This window comes from Centruroides vittatus, unplaced genomic scaffold (assembly GCF_030686945.1).
Source record: "Centruroides vittatus isolate TY-2023 unplaced genomic scaffold, ASM3068694v2 scaffold_386, whole genome shotgun sequence".
Classification (NCBI taxonomy): Eukaryota; Metazoa; Arthropoda; class Arachnida; order Scorpiones; family Buthidae; genus Centruroides; species Centruroides vittatus.
The window spans coordinates 6,296,855-6,316,920 of NW_027122706.1; the positions used below are offsets into that span (position 1 = coordinate 6,296,855).

General features: G+C 23.8%; 2 long non-coding RNA genes across 2 annotated transcripts in view; one reads left to right on the forward strand and one right to left on the reverse strand.

The window, feature by feature from the left end:
• The window catches only part of LOC136988847 (uncharacterized), a 129,255-nt gene extending 112,107 nt beyond the window's left edge, over positions 1–17,148 (forward strand). Inside the window, exons 4-5 of the long non-coding RNA XR_010882820.1 lie at positions 4,639–4,985; positions 17,077–17,148. This is a non-coding gene — a long non-coding RNA (uncharacterized lncRNA). The remainder of the gene's footprint in view (positions 1–4,638; positions 4,986–17,076) is intronic.
• The window catches only part of LOC136988849 (uncharacterized), a 29,801-nt gene continuing 23,085 nt past the window's right edge, over positions 13,351–20,066 (reverse strand). Inside the window, exons 2-3 of the long non-coding RNA XR_010882822.1 lie at positions 16,343–16,510; positions 13,351–13,394 (exon numbers count right to left, since the gene is read on the reverse strand). This is a non-coding gene — a long non-coding RNA (uncharacterized lncRNA). The remainder of the gene's footprint in view (positions 13,395–16,342; positions 16,511–20,066) is intronic.

Below are 20,066 nucleotides of genomic sequence, written 5' to 3' on the forward strand. Positions count from 1 at the left end.
TAAATTAAAATTATGGAATATTAATATATTTTAAATTAAGTTTACATTTATTATTCTAACAATTAATTGAATAAGAATTATTACTAAATTACTAATTAAATTCTATTGATTAAAATAGCACATCCATTAAATGTTAATGTTCACAATATTTTTGTGTTTTAGTCTTTTAAGCGAAAAATTAAAAAAAATTCTGAAAAATTATATATAAATTATTATATATTATTTTATACATAAAAATATTAAATTAAAGTTTCTGTAGAACGCTTAAAAAATATTTTGTGATTAAAAAATTATAATGTCTCATTTGCTTAATATTTAAATTTGATTTTGGTATATACAAACTAAGCTAAGTGATAAAAAAATTGTTTATTCTGAGGTGTAGACTGTGATTTGACTATATTTAAATAGAAAATTAGCTAAAAGATGACGGAAGAAGGAAATGGTCACTTCATGATTTGACTGCATTGTGATTGTAGAAACGCTAAATAAATAATCATGAACTATTTTAAGAGTTATAGATGAATTTCGGACCACGCCCAATGTATTTCAACTATTTTGTTAACACTTCCACGGCCAAGAGTAGGATTTCTTAGATTGAAAATGACTACAGACACCTTCATTTAAAAAGAAAACGAAACTATAAAAGGCGGAAAAGTTAGCACCCATTAATTTTCTTCGTTGCAAGTTGATAAACTAAATTATAGATTCAACACTTGCAATAACCTTAGAAAATTTCCAAGACTGGGAAATGAACTCGAACTGATGAATTTATTTATGAGATGAAGATTGGTTACTCTTTCTTATTTTTAGTCATGTGTTCACGATTCGTTAAAGTTTGTTATTCTTTTTTTTATATTAAAAGATCAAAAAGATTTTGTATGAAATTTATTCTCTCGAAAATTCATATAAAATATGCAAAAAATTCATTTATTTCCGAAATAATTGTTCCAAATATATACAAAATTATATAATTTAAACAAATATATAATTACTTATTTAAGCTAAATAAAACGCAAAATAATAGTCGTTTGTTTTTATATTAAATGTTTCTAATATTGATTTACAGTCTTCCAGAGATTGTTTGGGCCTGGAAGTAAGGTGGGCCCATTTGGCCTTATTATTATTATTGTTGTTATTATTCTTAGAATTTTTCTTTATTAATAAAAAGCCATCTTAAAGATTTTATTTTTTGTTAGTAAAAATAAAATTAGTAGAAGTAAGAACTACCAGAACCGGGAAAAATCTCTAGCTCCTTTTGCAATAAGTTTACATACAATTTTTATTTATTATTGGCGAAATTTGAGATCTCATAATCTCTCATTTCTAATTAAACTATAACTTAAAATGTAAAAAAGACACATTTTAAAAACTTCGTATACTAAATTATGATGGTTAAATTTCGTTATGTTTAATAGACGAATACTAATCTTGTTACAAAGATTATGACACATAATTTGTATCTTAAACTTGTTTGTGTTTTGTTTTATAAAATTCCACATTGTGTTATTACAGTTTTACATTAAAAACTACTTTAAGTAAATTTAAAAGTTAATGATTAAAAAATTTAAAACTAACTTTTTTATAGTTTTTATTAAAACTTGTAATTTAGTTATTTTATCAGGTGTAGAATTTTTATTTAAATTTATAAACTTTTCATAGTTAAATTTCTGGAATAATTGAATTTTCATATCGTATTATAATCGAATGCGTAAAATTTATTTCAAATGTAATTGCTAAGATCTTAAGATTGATTGAAAAATTCCAATCGACATTTAAAAGCTTAAGTAATGAATTTTTCATGAGTAGTTAAATTGAAACTTCATTGACGTATTCTGGAATACACAAGACGATATTTGGACAATCTTAAATGAATTTCGTTTTGAAATAATTACTAATTTTAATAATCAAAATTTCTTTTTACGTCTATAAATTTAACAGATAAACACCCGTAGATCTTTTCACTTATAATTCTTTTGGACGTTATCATTTGATCTCGTGATCTTTGTTTGGATTTCTGTCATGGAAAACATATGAGTACTGATTTTCTCATTAATTTTCTGTTTTAAATTTGTGACATTGTCAGTTTGGAAATCCCTGAAAGGATGAGACTATACTTTCATCATAAACTTGTTTAGCTTCTCGCTGTGGTTTGTTAACGCCCTTTTTGCTTTACTTTTCTTTCAGCGTGTTTTTTAACGAAATCAATGGCTAACTTTTTTCCTCTTCTTTGATACTTTCCATTGTCAGAATTGCAGATTAAATAACTCATATTTTATCTTGGACAGTTTGCGAGTTAATTAATAATTATTCTATTAAATAAACATTAGGAAACAAAGAACTATTTATAATTCTTAGAATCTATTTACATTACTGTAAATATATTATTTCGATTTAAATTAAATATGTTTATAAGAAATAAATCTTGGCAAATTTATGTATTGTATAATAACAATTTCATATTTAATTCTAAATCAGTAATCGTCTTTTAGAAAATTTTTAATTAATTTGAATTAAAAAACTGTTTTAACTTTTATAAAAGAAAGGCATTTTATATATGTAAAAATTAATTAATTTTAGTAAATTTGATAGTTAATTATCCGGTAAATATAGAACATAATTTTTAATGGACAATTATTAGCTCTAATCATAGAACATAGAAATAAGAATTAAATACTCTAAAATAAATCTAAAATAAAATATATTATTAATTTGATTTCGTAATCTTTGTTTGAATTTCTGAAAAATTTATTATATTATATTAACTATTTCATACTGCATTTCTTGATTATCATTTTTATGATGACAATATGCGTATGAAAGAAATTGCAACACGCGATATTTGCGGTGTTACTCATTAACAAAGTAAAGAATGAAATACATTTATTGCTAGAAAGATAATTTATTTTTAAAATGTTATTTTTTAATGCATCTTCTAATGAATTTTAAAACAAGGAGAACGACGTGAAGGACACTTGCATACAGTATATGTGAATTTTAATTTCATTCTATATTATAGCCTATTATAATTAAACTACTAAAAAATTCAGATTCTCATGAAATTTTTCACGTTATAATAAAAATATCTCACCTGATTATTATATTTTTAGATTATAAATAACATTGTTACCTTGAAAAAATTTCGTTTAAAATTTCTCAACTGTACTGTACTGTACTGTACAACCGTAACCGCATGTAATAAAAATATTATTCAAATGTACCCATTAGGACAAAAACAGATTACCGCTGGTTGTTATTAGTCATATGTTGTTATTTTATTTCTTTATTTAGAAATATACGAAAAGAGAACGAAATAGGAAATACTTATTATGGCACATTCGGTACTTAACGCATTAAACTTAGCTTTTAAAGGGTATTCAATATACTAGATAATTTCAATGTGTAATGTTATTGTGTGTACGAACTACAATAATTAGTTATAAATTATATATTAAATTAAAATTGCTAATATTAACATTTCGTCGTGGTATATAAAATTTTCGTTCTCGTATTCTAATAATGATCAATGCGGTGCACGTGGCATTTCTTATTTTTAAATAATGAAAAATTATACAACTGTTTTAAAGAAAAATAGCAATAGGGACTTGTTTGATAGCTCTATTAACTTGAAAAGTTTTAAATTTCAAAAACCAGATTCATTTCCATTCTGCCTTCGGAAGCTCCCTTTGGTTCATATTTGCATTGTAGGCAAGTCAAGCTAAATCGATTCTCTTCACGTGTCAATAGCTAAATAAATTGGGAAGATTTCTGATAAGGCAGTTTCAGAAAGGATTCCTGTTTTAAAATTGGACAATTACCCACGTTTATTTTATAAATGAAAGACTAATACTGAATTTACAAATAAATAAATAAATTATATATATATTTATCGAGAGAAATGAAACATGCTTTAAATATAACGTCTATTTTTGAATGTTAAATAAAGTTTAATATGTCTTATTTAAAAATGCAAATTAAATAGTAGTTTAACATATACTCAAATCTCAATTTAGTGCTACTATTTGCCTCTTAAATTGGCATTTAATTTAGCTTCTAATTACATGTACTATGCAGTACTAAAGTAATGAAATATTATATACGAAAATCAGAGTTTGAAAATCACATAATTTGGCGATAAAAAGGTCTTTTAGTAATTTATAGATATGATGTATGGAAGAGGCGCTTTGATGAACCTTATTTAATATTTACAAAGAAAAATATGTTCACAAGTTCATTAGGACTTTACGAAAATTCAGTTATTTAGAAAAGCACTATCGAAGTTTAATTGTATAAGGTTGATTCGTACTTATTACGCTTTAAACAACTCTAAACCTAAATATATTACTTTTTGTAAATGCACTTTACGTTGTAAATGTCGTTTATACCATTTCATACAACAAAATTGATTTTATTTCGCTTATACACTGTTTTATATGAGAAAAATTAAATGAAGAATTTTGCTCATAACGTTTTTTAAGGTATGTTTCAATCATATTAGTTTGATCAATACGCTTTATGATCAATTTTTCATAACGAATTAAACGGAGAGATTTATTATAATAATGATATATTTAATTCTAACTAATAAAATGTATTTGATTTTTCATTATTTTAATAAATATCTTCTGATATTTTATTTAGATTTTTATCGAAGATCATCAAACCGTTCATTCAGAATTGTAAAAAATAAACTAGGAAGGGTGTGTGACAAAGAAGAAACAAGTTAACCTTGAAAAATCATAGGACAATTTCTTCCTCCATACAATTAATGAGTAGGGTTTATAATGAATGACTCACTAAAAAAGGGATTTCCCCTTTTTCTTATATGACCATCAAATAATTATTATCCGTTGTAAAAGGGGAAGACTTATCATTACTTAACTGCTTAATTTAAGCAAACGAGCATCGTGCGATCAGGGAAAATACAGTTTATAAGGAAGTCCCCAAACATTTCTAGGAGCTAGATAACCGTTATATTCTATATAAAGGTATAAATTTCTACTTGGATCTATATTTGTATTATTTTATATATTTATGTATTTCCTACATACATAACATCGAGTTACATATCTGTGATATACTTATATGTTACAAATATCTTAGTATATTTTATACATTGATAACTTCTAAATTTTCTAAATAAATTTTATGTTGAACTTAAATTTAGCTTAAAATGTTTTTAAAGGGCTTTTCTATTAAAGTCATTATCACTTAATTATGAAAACATATTGATAAATAAATAAATTATATAAGATTGTTTTCATTTAAATTGCTAAACTTACGTTCTTGTGTTAAAAGGATTGAGTGAAAAAAATAAAACACCAGAAGTTATATAAAATTCTTGTAGCCTATTTCTTTTGCTAATGAGGTAATGTTTATTCCGTATGCTAATGAAGAGAATTAGGAAACGTGATATTTTTGCGTTTCCAGAAATACAATTAAAGTGGTTTTAAAAACTTGTTTGTAATTAATTATATGTAAAATGAATGAATAATTTATATATATAAGAAATAAATAATTTGTTAATTTAATGTAGAAGCTTCAATTCATAATTTTATTTTAAATTTGAGCATATTAAGCAATTAATTTTTCTAAATAAAACTTTAATAATATTTCCTGTTTATAACTTCAGTTAAAAAACAATAAACTATTTTTCATTTTGTATATTTAAATTACACTAATAGATAAGAAAATAATGAATTTATTAACCTAATTTTGTTATTTAAGTTAAATTAAATCGATAATTTTAATTACATTTTCACTTTATAGAATATCATATTTTGCGTATTACATTTTATCTAGCTTAAGCTAAATAATTTCTTGTATACAAATAATAATTTTTGTTACAATCAATATAACTATCAATATAAACTAATTGAAGAAAAATAAAGCGTATGCCAATCAATTATGTATATTAGTTATATATATATATATATATATATATAGCTTGATTTTTTCCTTATATTCATGAGTGTAACTTTATTAAATTAAAGTATTAACAATTTTATCTTATTATTTCGTTATTTTAAATAAGTTATTCAATAAAAATTTTAATTATTATCAAATCAAGTTTATAAGATTTTTATAAGCGCTATTGTTTAGTTTACAGTACACTCTCAAGCAAAAAAGTAATTAATATTTTAATTATTTAAATTTCAAATGTAGCGTTATTATTATTAATTATTATTATTGTTTTTAACTTAATCAGTTTTTTAACGTAAGACTGGCTTTGTGTTCAGTTTCGTCATGACGTAAAAAGTGATCTAAACTTTTAAAATCTGAACTACCTTTTCTTTTAGGTATCTTTTGCGTTAGATTAAACTGTAAATAATTATCTAGAAACTTATTACTTTCAAAAAGTAATAAGTTAATTATTTATATTAATATAACAATAAGTATAGGGAATATATATGCTGTTGCTATTTTATTTGATAAAATTTTTTTAAAATTTTATAATTAGTATCAACTTGCTACGTCTTTTAAAGGATATATTAATTATAAACTACCAAAAGTATAATTTTCAAAATATATTTTAAAGAGTAACTAATATCTTATACCATTTAACATATTAATACTTTCTGTAGAAAACTGCGTGAATTATTTCTTGGAAATTTAAAAAGTATATTATAATCATTTAATAATAAAAGTTCTTAGGAAAGAATGCTAATTTTTCGATTCATTGTTAATGACTGGCGTTAGTTTTTACTTTGAAGCACAATAGATTCAATTTTCAAGGGTTTTGTTTAACATTTTAATATAAAAACATCTTCAATATATAAATGTTACAGCCGAGTAGTAATCACATTTTTAATATTTGCATACAGTCGAACCTCCAATCTATTTTTTTATGTTCCCTCCGGTGAACGTTGTTCACAGATTTAATTGTACAGTATTTTATTTCGTTTCAAGTTTAAATGAGTTATTATTCAACGTAAACACACACACACACACACACACACACACACACACACACACACACATATATATATATATATATATATATATATATATATATATATATAAGTACTGTACATTTAATTAAATTTTATCTCTGGAAAACCTATGATATATTTTTTGGTCAGTAAAAAGTTTAATGTTAAATAATGTAGTATAATTTTTATGTTTTTCTTTTTTTAAATAATGTAATTTTTAAATTATTAGTATATTTTACTTCCGATTATTATTGTTTAAAACAAACTTCAGTCAATAATCGATGGGGTGAGTGAAAAAGCGGTATTAGTGACAGAACAGTTTTCTTTATTAAAAATAAAATTCTTAAATATAAAATAATAATAAATGTCAGTAATATGCAAATAAATGTATTCGTTTATTTATTCAATTTTAATAAAATATGATTTTTAACCAATGTTAAATTTTATCACTAATATATTTGTCACGTTACAGTACTATACTGTACCACTTTTCCACTAAACCTTTCAATTTATGAATAAGATTTTACAAAATTTATCAACGTTTTATGCTCTTTTAGTACGCTTATATACTCTTAAGTATGAATAATTTAATTACATTGAAATTGATTATTCAGAATAATGCAAACTTTAATAGAATTAAATTTTATTTATACTTTTGAACATTTAATAATTATACAGTGATGCATAACGTTAATATCATATTAAAACAATTATTACATATCTTTATTATATGATTACATTTAATAATTAATCATCAAGCAAGAGTAAAATTTGTTTATAAATATAAAGTCTTAGCTTTTTTTTAATATAAAATGAAAATAATTAACTACTTATAACGGTAATAAAATTGTGCATCTTATACAGAAAAATTATAAAACTGATTAGAAATAGCAGTAATTTAGACTACTACAATATATTTTAATGTAATTGTTTTTTAAAAATTTTTCCTTAAAATAAATCATTTAATATACAAACATAAATAGGCTGGATTCATGTCTGACTGCTTAACGACCAATAATATTTAACGTTTTCATTTCATGAGATAATTGAAGGAACAACATTCTGAAGGGAGGAAAAAAAAATCACTTTTATAAGCGAACAAAATTTATTTTATTTTTTCAAAACAAGTTAGATATTTTTGAGTTGGCGATTTGTCCTCCTCTTTAATAAATTAGGAGCGGTGCCAACTAGTGGCGACGCTATTCGTCCTCTCAAGGTAAAATCTTTGCATAAACAAAACTGTCTTACCAAGGATATAATTGTAATGTGCGAAAACATCATAAAAAATATATTCATGAAGTTTGAATCGTGTTTCAAAATTATGGAACCGTTCGCAGAAAACCTAGCATTATAAAGTACTTCTTTTCTTCCTCGGGCATAGAATTCCCTGCGATATTCATAATTTAAAGTGTGTAGAAAGCGGAGTAAGATAATTGTCGTAAAAAGTAGGACCACAGTGTGTCACTTGAATCTCCACCTTTAGGCAATAATGCTGTCACGATGGAATTACACCTGTGTAATTTTAGTTCATCTGGTACGGGATGCTTATTCTCGAGGCGAGACAAGCTCTTTTAGTGATGTTTGGTATTCTGGACACATTGTGTCATCCAACACGAATACTATTTTTAACGTTATCGAAACATTCAAAGACGTATAATGTAGTCGAATACTTATTGATGATACTGTTTAGTCTACGTTTAACCTAATATTTATTTTTAATACTTTTTTTCAGTTTCGATAATCATTTTTTTCCTATTAATATATTTAAAAAAAACAAAATAAATAGTGGGTGTAGTAGCCTAGCGGTTTAAAAAAGGCATTTAAAATATATCATCAAACAATAAAAATTTAAGAACAAAACGCTAGTAGAAAGCTTTTTTTGTATGAATAACTATCAAAGTCTACAGAAAAAAAGAATACAGTATCTTAAAATGACTTGTATGCTTATCTCGATATTCGTTCTTGCATGCAACTTTTAGTGTCAAGCCAAATCTATTAATATTATTTAAGTTATTGAGCTGCTTCTAAGTTAAAACAAGAATTTTTTTGATATTAAATATTTTTTGCCCTGCGAGTGATTATCTGATAGGTTTTTTTAAATCGAATAAATTTGATATACATATGCTTAGTGACACATACATATTAACTAGAGTTCGGAAGAAAAGAATTCAGCAATGAAACAGGACAAATAAACCTTTGAGCAAAATAACTTTATTATAGGTTGGCCACGAAACTCGCGATATGATCATTTATTGAAAGTCACGATTTTTATAAATTGGGTCGATTAAAAATACTTAAAAAATGAAACGTTAAATTGCGAATAAAAACTGTCATTGTTTTGGATATCAACGTTATCTTTGGAGAAATAACACTGTTTTTTATAATCACGAAGAAATGCTTAAACGTTACTTTTGCATTAATAGCAAATAAAGGACAGAGATAAATTAATAATTCTTTATAAGAAAAAAAAAGCAGATTGTTATATCCAATACCTGAAACCTAACGACCGTAACCACATGAAAAATAGTTCCTGTTAAATGCTAAATCTTACTCATAAGTATGTTTGTAGACCTATTTTTAAATTCTACACAGTTATACCTCAATTTCGTTCTCTCCTTTTTAAAATAATGTCCAAAATAGCTTATCCCATCTTATTTATTTCTTAATTAACAGAACAAGGAAGCGAGTGTCTTTCAGTAATCACCGATAGACACTGAATAATGATATGCCTGTAAAATCGTGTGGCAATCAAAATTACAGTCTTTGTTAGCCGTTTAAAATTGTTCATTAAGCTCGTTTATCATTTTATTTCATCTTGAAACATCTAATGTAATGCCTGTATTTTATAAAAACTTTGTGTAATTAATAGTGCAAGTAGTTTCAGTGTTCTTTTAACTGGAAAAATGTAGTTTTAAATGGTCTCTTTACTTCGTATTTTTAAAATTTTAACACCGAACGAATCAAAAGAAAAGTATATGTCGTGTAAATAAATACATTTAAACACGGTCTGGATAAACAGTATATAATTGTAGGGGAATAGGCGAGTTAAGTGTAATGCTAAAGATATATGCTATGATTTGTATTTGTCAAGGCAATATTTATCAAAGACATTCCTTGCCTAAAGAAAGGTAGCCTCATCAGGAAGACATATTCATAGAAGTAAGCATGGAAAATACGACGTGTTTGGAAGGAACTAAACGCGGTGTCCCTGCGGCGCATAAAGAATCACATCGTGCCAAACAAAGTCGCACGGTGTTGTTAAATTCCCTGTAATTTAACAATTATATAATATATACTACTGTTATATATCAGATATTATGGTTAAAAAGACACCTATATATAACCTAGCTTATCAACTATGCGTTAATTTAATGATAGCGGAACGACATTATTACACGCAACAAATATCTCGATGGTTCTTTAGAGGCGTGTCTTTTCAGTTAAATGCTAACTCATTACAGTCGGAATGTTAACCCCGGACATTTGCGCAATAAATTAACTTTGACCCGTGTGCCTACTTCACAGGTGTTTCAAAACAATGGCATTATTATTTTCTATAGGCCTCTGTTTAATAAAGTTATCATCCGAAGATATGTTGGAAAAACGGATATATTCTACTTAAATAACCTTTTATGGAAATTTATTATTCGCTACATTATGAACAAATAACATAACAGAATCTTTATAAAAGTTATTTATTTAAACTAATATAACTTTCACATGCTTATAACGTACTGGTTTGTATTTTATCGTGAGAAATAGTCGTGGGCTTAAGGCAAAGTAAAGCGTAAAATTAGATAGAAAAAATAGTTTTTGATAAATCGTATAAAATTTCTAAACTAATATTTATAATAAATCATATATTTTTAAAATAAAATTACATTTTTTAAAGAGCTTAACATTTTGTAACATTTAATTAAAATAGTAACATCATTTTTAACATAGTTTTTGTGCAACATTTTACGAGACGTTATTCATTGGAAAATATAATTTATGAAACGTATATCGTTAAAATAATGTGTATATTTTATAAATGATACAATATTCCATTGTATGTGTATTTTATATATCATAAAATACATATAAAAATCTATTTTTATAATAATATAATGGTATCAAATATATATTTATTTTAATATAGGTCTAATCGCCAATTTAATTAATAATTTTGTCGAATTGTAAAATAACTTAAGTACAGTATTTGAAACGTAATATAGGTAATTGGTAATTTTGTATTTTCATTCTTTATCACAAATTCATTTGTTGTATTTGATAAAAATCCATGATTTAAAATCAATTTAAGAGCATTTTTCTTTAAAAAATTCTTATCGAAAAATAGGAATTTTTATTTTATAAGATTAAATAGCTGCAGCGATTTAATCTTATAAAATAAAAATTTAATAAATTTAAGTTTAAATTTTTGATAATATGAATCTATGTTATTAACTCCATTAATTTGTAGTGAAATATGTTCGAATATTAACTAATTAATTATTGAATGAAATTAAAAAGATATGCTTTAACCACTTTAACAATTATGATTAACATTTTTAAAATTTCTCTCATTTTGACGTTGACATAAGTGTGCTGATATGTGATGATTGATGAAATAATAGTTTTCCATTATAGATAATACATAGATATATAAACGAGGAGTTAGATGTTGCAAGTCTAGAAGAGTGTTATACAATTCTGTGGCACTGCAAAAATTACACTAAGTTGTAATTATTGAAAAGTGCAAATGATGTATCATTTACAAAAATCTTGGGAAAATTAGTCTTATAAATAAATAAAGCAATAATTTATCATTGTTAATCATATATTATTTGCTTCTATTTTACGTTAAGGATTTTGAAAGATGTAAATTTAAAATATGTATAATTAAAAATCAAAAAACTTTTACGAATATGAAAAATAATGAAATTAAACAGAGTAATTATAGCTTATATAAAACGTTAAATAGTCTTAACGCTATTCCTAATCAGGTTGTATATCTGAATATTATCACTCGCATTTTAATCCTAATCGATAGAATCTCACAATATAATATAATTTATAAGATATCAACACTATGTTTATGATCTACGCATTATTTATAAGTTACTGAGTTAATTAACAACAGGACATTGATCTGATGTTTTATAAAAGGCTTATAGATAGTCTATAATAGGATCAGCCTCTAGCTCTTTTCTTCTGATCTGTAATTATAAGTGACCAATCTGCTACTTACCATAATCAAAATACTAATTAAAGAAGGCAAGATACTAATTAAGAAAGAATGAAGTAAAAAAGTTAAAAGATTTTATATATATTTGAAAGTTCAGTATTTAAATTTCATTTTAATTTCAGAGTTTGGACTATATTGACTACACTTTAAATTGTTTCTCTTATATTAAATTTTTTAAAGTTTATTTTTTTATCAGGTGAGTTTTAAATCAAATCTTAAGATCCTATATCATATAGAGATGTAAAATTTAATATTTTTACATTAAAAATTTTGGTATAAGTAAATATATTTAATGGCAAGTTAATAATATCCGTAAAAAGAGAGTGTCAACATAGAAAAATATTTTAAAAAGTTATTAAAAATATAAAAATTCTATTTTTAAAGAGCAAAGATTTATATGATTTAGTTCTTTTCCATTGTATAAAATTATGTAATCATTCATTTTTTATTTAAATTATAGGACCTATATAAATTTCATTAAGCATGTGAAATGATTATTAATCTATATTATATAGCTTATATTTTTAAAATTAAACTTAAAAATAATCATTTTTAATGTTTTACACGTCAGTTATAACTACTGAATTTGGCATATATTATGAATGTAATTAAAATTAGTTTAAATAAAGGTATACATAATATATTCCTATAGATTATAAAAGTTAAAAATGAAGTTTATGCAGAATAAACAAAATTATCGCACTTAAATGGACATAATTTTATTAACTCCCTCTCTACAAATGGAATTAAATCTTCTTTTCTTAATTTATAGTACAAATAAAATGATTTAATGACTATTAATGTGTATTTTTATGTATGTATTCTTAAATAAAAGAAAGTAAAAATTATTCATTATAAATCTAAGTAGTTAAAACGAAAATATTGTGAACGTTTGACCTGTTTTCTGAGAAGCAAATTTCTCATCTCCATTTTTGATATTAATTATTGTCAAAATCTCTTTGACTAACTCATTCGACCATCAAATTTGATTTGGTGATATAAACCACGTCGACAGTCCCGATAACAATCTAATTAAAATAAAAAATATTGTTTACTCATTTTACTTTAACCATTTAAAATTGGCAATATAATAAAACAATCATTGATTACTTTAATCATTAAGTACACCATCCCTCTTTAATTACCTTTTAGATTTTATGAGTCATCAAGATCTTTTCATAAACAATTAAATGTGTGGAATTCAATTCATCCGAAACGCTTTTCTTTCATTAAACATTCTTTAAATATATGAAACATACATTAATATTTTCACAATAAATCTAAAACTAATAAAAACAGAAAAGGAAACATAAATTAAAACATTATTTTTTTAATTTATATAGTCTTTGTTAATCAGTAACTTCATCATTACTTGATAAAGTTAACTGAAACTACATGTTGCAACAGTAAATGATATTTATAAATCAATAAAATCCCCTGTAAAAATAGCGTCTGGTAGACTGAAAAATATAATTTTTGACGCATATTTACTTGACAATTAAAATATGCAAATAAATCGACCTTGAATAGATTAATATTTCAAACATGTATTAAATTGCTTTAGATATAGTCCTACCCTGTAATTATGAGATTAAGGTTAGTTCGGCTAAGTAGATTTATAAACTGTTTATACAAAAGTATATATTTCTATATCTAAGCGTCTTTTCTACAGATTATTGTCAGTAAATTATAGTTTTAAGTAAATTAAAATGTCGCAGAAACCCACGATATATTATAGATATGAACCATGAAATAGTCAATGACGTAGGTAGGGTCAATTTAAAATTGCATAAAAAATTTTTATAAATTATGTTCCCGAAGGCATTTCTTTAAGTAGAGGGAGGGGTCAAATAACTATTGTCTGATGGTTATTGTTTCATTGACACATTCTGTTATAAAAAATCTCCAATGGTTTAATTCTCAAGGTAAGTTATTTCTGTCAGCAAGAAAATATTAGTAAAATATATAATAATAATTATAACTGGCAGGATACAACGTTCTTCTTGAGGCTTTGGGCGTGGTATAAATTCTTTGCTAAGAATATATGCTTCGTGATAAATAACACAAAATCTACTTTCCATTATCGAAAATATTGAATCTATTTTTAATAAAGAATATCTTCTATGAAAATGTCTATAAAAATTCGTAAATTAAATCATGTATAATATTGATGATGATTGAACATCCATCGGATTTAATTCAATGAAGAAATTTCACCAAACATCCTTATTCATCTTACTGAAAGACAAAATACTTGCTTTATGAATTGAATACTAGTCTCATTCATAGTTGAAATAAGTTGGATTAACATTTGGAATAATTCTTTCAGACTTAAATAGCTGAAGAGTTATTACAAGAAAAATCTTCTTATTTTATGAAATGTTAAAAATATAACCTGAAAACTCACATTTCATATTCTAATCTCCACTTATATTTCAAAATTTTATCTTGGAAGATAAACAAATTTCCATTTGACACGTTTGATTGCAGTGTATTATATGCTTGATTATATGCTGAACGAATATATCTAATTTATATTTATGATATCACGTCAACATTATGTTTTACCTTCATCGATTCAAACGTTTCCACCTAATTTATTAATCTTATCAACAGATAAATTAATAGCAATAATATATTTACTCTTGTAATTTATAATATACACGTAAATAAATTATAAATAATGACTGTTTTTTAAAGTAATTTGCTCTTTTGATATCAAATATAACTTAAATGTCATTGAAAACAAAGGATAGCTTCTTATAAATTATATCTATAAATTAAAAGAACTACAGTCTAAATTAATTGATATTAAAAATTGAAAATCCTATAGGCGATATCTCAAAACCAGAAATAATTGTGTTTTTTTCATGTTTATTGATTAACCTTCTATTATTTATTTCAAATTCTCATTCTCTGTTATAAAAAATTCATTAATTAAATATTTATTTATGATAATAAGCCTAATAAACTACACTAAAACTATTGGAGATATTATTAAATGGGTTATTAAATTCATAACAGTTAATTATAATTAATTTTTTCATCAAATAATATATTATTTGCTTAAGAAATTTAAAATATACAATTTATTATAAATATTATGGTTTTTAAAATGACATTATTTCCATATTTTATAATCATTTAAAATTACAAGCTTTCAGTACCTAGTTTATAATAATGATAAAGATAAATAAATCTTTTAGTTATTTTCAAGCACAATAATTTTTCAAATTATGGACACGAATGGAATGTCTTACCATATTATGACCTTATAATCATAGCAATTTCATTCATCTTTGTTATTAGTCGTTTGGGTGGAGTCAATATGAACAGTTTAGTCTGATAATCTTCAGTTCATTAGAGATTACTTAATATTGTTCTCATATCGACTCCACCCATTACAGCCCGGTCCAAATCTCTTAAAATGAATTTGATAATAAATGATTTATTTAGATCATGATTTATAAAAGTGAATCTTAATAATGACTAAGTTAATACGAATTCTAATCTTGAAAATTATGATAAACTTAAAACAATTTACTTACATTAAACTTTCATTTCTTTACAATGATCCATTTAATTTTTTGCTTTCATATTTTTAATTTCTAGAAATTATTTAATAATTGTCCCAGTCTATTTATATGTTTACAATGTTCAATAATTTGTAAAGAAATAATAAATCTATATACATATATAGCTTATAATATTATTATACAATGTTTATTAATGCTGTTTATACTTTAATAATAATAAAATTTAGTAGTATCAAGTGTCAATAAAGTAAGTTAAATTAAAAAATATTAAATTTATTTCTGTTTTCTAATTTAGAAATGTACTGTACAGTACAGTACAATATAGAATAAGTGGTTAATGTTACTTATGGTTCCAAAATGGCGGCTCGTCTCTGATTCCAGCAAATAGAAGAAAGGAAACAATGGGAACGCACGTTCTAACCTAACCTAAACTATTCTAATAAATTACCATAATTATTACCAACAAAATTATTAGCGTCCCCACTGTTTCCTTTCTTCTATTTGCTGGAATCAGAGACGAGCCGCCATTTTGGAACCATAGGTAACCTTAACCGAATAAGTAGTATGCTTATCTTTTCAAAAATATCTGAAAAATTATATCTCATTAATTAACAGTACTATACAGGGTGGTTGGTCCATAAGTCGCGCACCGTAGGGTTATTATCATGTCTTATAGGTGTTCAAATTGACCACCCTCAGGTGTTATATAGGCCTGTATTCTGACATGATAGGATGATTTGACACGTCTAAATGTCTCGGGAGTGATATTATGACAAATGTTAATTTGTCAAACGTTAACTTTTTATTCATCATTTGATCTAAAACAACAAAAAAGCTTAAATATAATTAAACTCTATGGTGCGTGACTTATATTTTAATCTAGATTTGAATTTTAAGGCATGTTTAATTAAATTGAATTGAAATAATTACATATTAATACACAAGTGCAGTACAGTATATATATTTCGTATACTTCCATTGAATCTAAAGTATTAAAAACGAAATAAAAAATATTTTTGTATAATTAAAACAATAAATTTCTTTATTGCCAATAAAGATTAGGATCTGTATGAACTGAAACTTTATTGTTACTTTCTTAAAGGTTTTATTTACATTGATATAAGTCGATTTATAAATTTTAAATCATAGAATATATTCAAAAATTTCTATAGAACATTTATTAGATTGATTCTAAACTAATCCATCATTTTTTATTCCGACTTGTAAGTAGATTTAAGATACAGTATATACATAATGCCCTATTTTTACCCTAACATTCAATAAACAAACTTTATACAGAATTAGTAATACTCTGTATAATATGAAGAATTTTAAAGTTAGATTTTTATAATATATTCATTAATATTCTGGTTTTTTTTTCCAGACTCAGAAAATAAGGAACTAAGAAATTCATGTGTGCATCATAGTAGAATGGTTAGCTTGTTTGATGTTTCATGTAGGTGTATAAAATTAAATTGAATATTATAATAAATATATAAACTAAACGTCTTTGTTACAAAAATAAGTTAATTTAACAGACTTGTAATAATACTTGATACTTTGTAATGAAATTATACTGAAATAATTTAGCTATATTTAAGCAGGCCAACTAAATTTTTGTCTCGTGTTTCACAATATTTTATTGTTTATATTATAAAATTTAGTATTGAAATTATTTAATACACCTATTTTGAGCAATAAATTTAGATTTTTGTGAAGTCAAAAAACTTTTTAACTTAAAATTGACATAAAAATTAAAAAAATTACTTATTTAAAAACGTAATTTTTCATATTTTATTTAAATTGGATTTTTATGAAAGAATTAATTTTTCATAATTTAAAAATCATCTATTTTATAAGTTACAGGAATTCAATAGGATATCTTTTTAGAAAATATTTCAAATTATTATATTCATATGTTGTTATTATCGATTCACTTTTAAAATTTCTATTATATAAAATTCTGAGAGAATTAACGATAAAAGATGATATTAAAATGAGAAAAATAAAGTTAAAAAATTCTTTAAAAACTTAACAATTATCTAATTAACTTGAATCCCTCCTGATTGATGTTCCCATATTGAAAAAATTTTTCTTAAGGCAAAATCTATAGCTTTTTACACATTTTCTTTACTTTCTAAAACGTTTTATTCGTCTATTGACATAATAATACATGTGACTATGTAGAAAATTTTAATAAGTTCTTACTTTATTTAAGTCAGTAAGTCATGCAATTGCAGATGACTAATCACATACTACAGAACAACGTATACAAATATCTGTACGTTTTCAATACTATGAACTTAGGTTCTTATATTTTTGTAACTAAAAAACATTATCACTAAGATCATAATTTCATATTACTGTACTAAATATGGAACATAATTTAATACCAGCAAAAACTTTTTAATGAAATGCAAATTGCGTATAAGAAGTTAATTTAAAATTAATTTTAATGAATATTTTTAAAATCAATTATATTTAAATTAGGATTATAAAAATTATTATTATAAATTTAAAATTACAGATAATCTTTATTAATAAGTGTTATTAGTGTTTAATAAGGTTTTCTTGTTTTATTTTTGTTTCACTAATCACTAATTTTGTCTAGTGGTAGACCTATTTAGAAATTAAAAAAATAAAAATGTATTATTTATAAGTAAAAAACAACATAGGAAAATCTGAAAAAATCAACAGAAATTGCATATAACTATTAATTTAAAAATAATTTGATAATTACATTATCATTAAATTTAATTTTAAATATAAATGCTGTATTGGTATATAGATTGAGTACGTAATTTAACATATATGTATAGTAAAATGTATTCAAAAAAGTCAAAATTTATGCATATATTTAATTTATTCTTTTATAAATATAAAGCTTTTATTTTACACAAAAAATGAAATAAAATAAATTATTTCTGCCAAGCCAAAATTAAAATCGTAATAAAAATAAATTACGCGGAAAAAATGATACAAAGATATAACTTAGAACAATTTATTGCTCTATAACGGTTAAACATATATTTCTTTTTATTAAAATTAATAGTTTTATTAATTGTGATTATGTTTTATTTACTTAACGTCAACCAAAGTCCAACTTTATGTTGTTTCGAATAATTATAGTATAGCTACGTAGAGTAAATCATTAATGTTTAAAATAACCTTGGAAAGATAATAGGAAAGAAAATTAAATAAAAATTTCATGTTAACGTAGACGGTCCTATGAGGAATTTGAGAGAAAAAAGATCATAAAAGATGTAATAACGTTTTAACGACGATTGCTTAAATATTTAGTTATCTGAAAGACGATTGGTTAGAGAAGTCAAAATAGGTGGAGATATACTTACTACAGTTTCTCCAATGAATTTATTAGAATATTATAGTACTTATTAGTCTTTTATTCCTCTTAAGTTTGTCAAAAACTAAATAAATAAATAATTTTTTAAATTTGTTTCGTCATTTTCAGTACATTTAATTATTGTTCCTTCTAAAAATTTAGATTTGTCTTCATATATTTGTAAATAAAATCTTTAAAAAATGTATTATATAAAATGTATTTATAGCGTAAGTTAATTATTTATCCGAACTTTTGTGATTAATACATACTGCACTGTATGTAATTAACAATATAATACATAAGCTAAATATACTATATTTGGTCACCTTTCATTACTTGTGTCAGCATTATAACTTTTGTCTATACGTAAAGTTCTTAATGTTTTATGAATTTTATAGGCTTTTTTAATCGAAATTTTATAAAATAATAATAATAATAGAGCGAATTTTAGGTATACAGAATGATTATTCAATATGCATTTTGGTAATATTATCTTAGACCATACTATTAAGTGTAGGTTTATATAAAATATTCCATTATAAATTTTTATGAATACTGAAAAAAAAACTGGTTCTATTATTTTTATGGTGAAATATACTTTAATGCATATTGAATTTATTGATTAGCGCTATGTAAATTGTATCTAAAATATGGAAAGTGCGGGTCTTTTGAAAAGACTTTTTGCATAGATAGGTCGCGCATAATAAATAGATTCTTAGCTTTATTATTAATAATAAATTAATTTTGATTCAAATACTTGCAGAGGCACCATATGATCGATTGAAATTTTAATTAGATATTTATATATAGATTAATATAGGCTATACACATTTTTTTTAAATTTAACTCATGTACAGTACACCGTTCAGTCTTTAGAATATTGAACTCTAATACTCTCAAAAGAACTTACTAAGTCCATCCCACGTCTATTCCTGACATGCTGTAATAGTCAGCTTAGTGAAGACGTGGTTTGAATTTTATAGATATTATCAGAAAAATCAAATCTTCCTAATGTTTTAATGATTTAAACA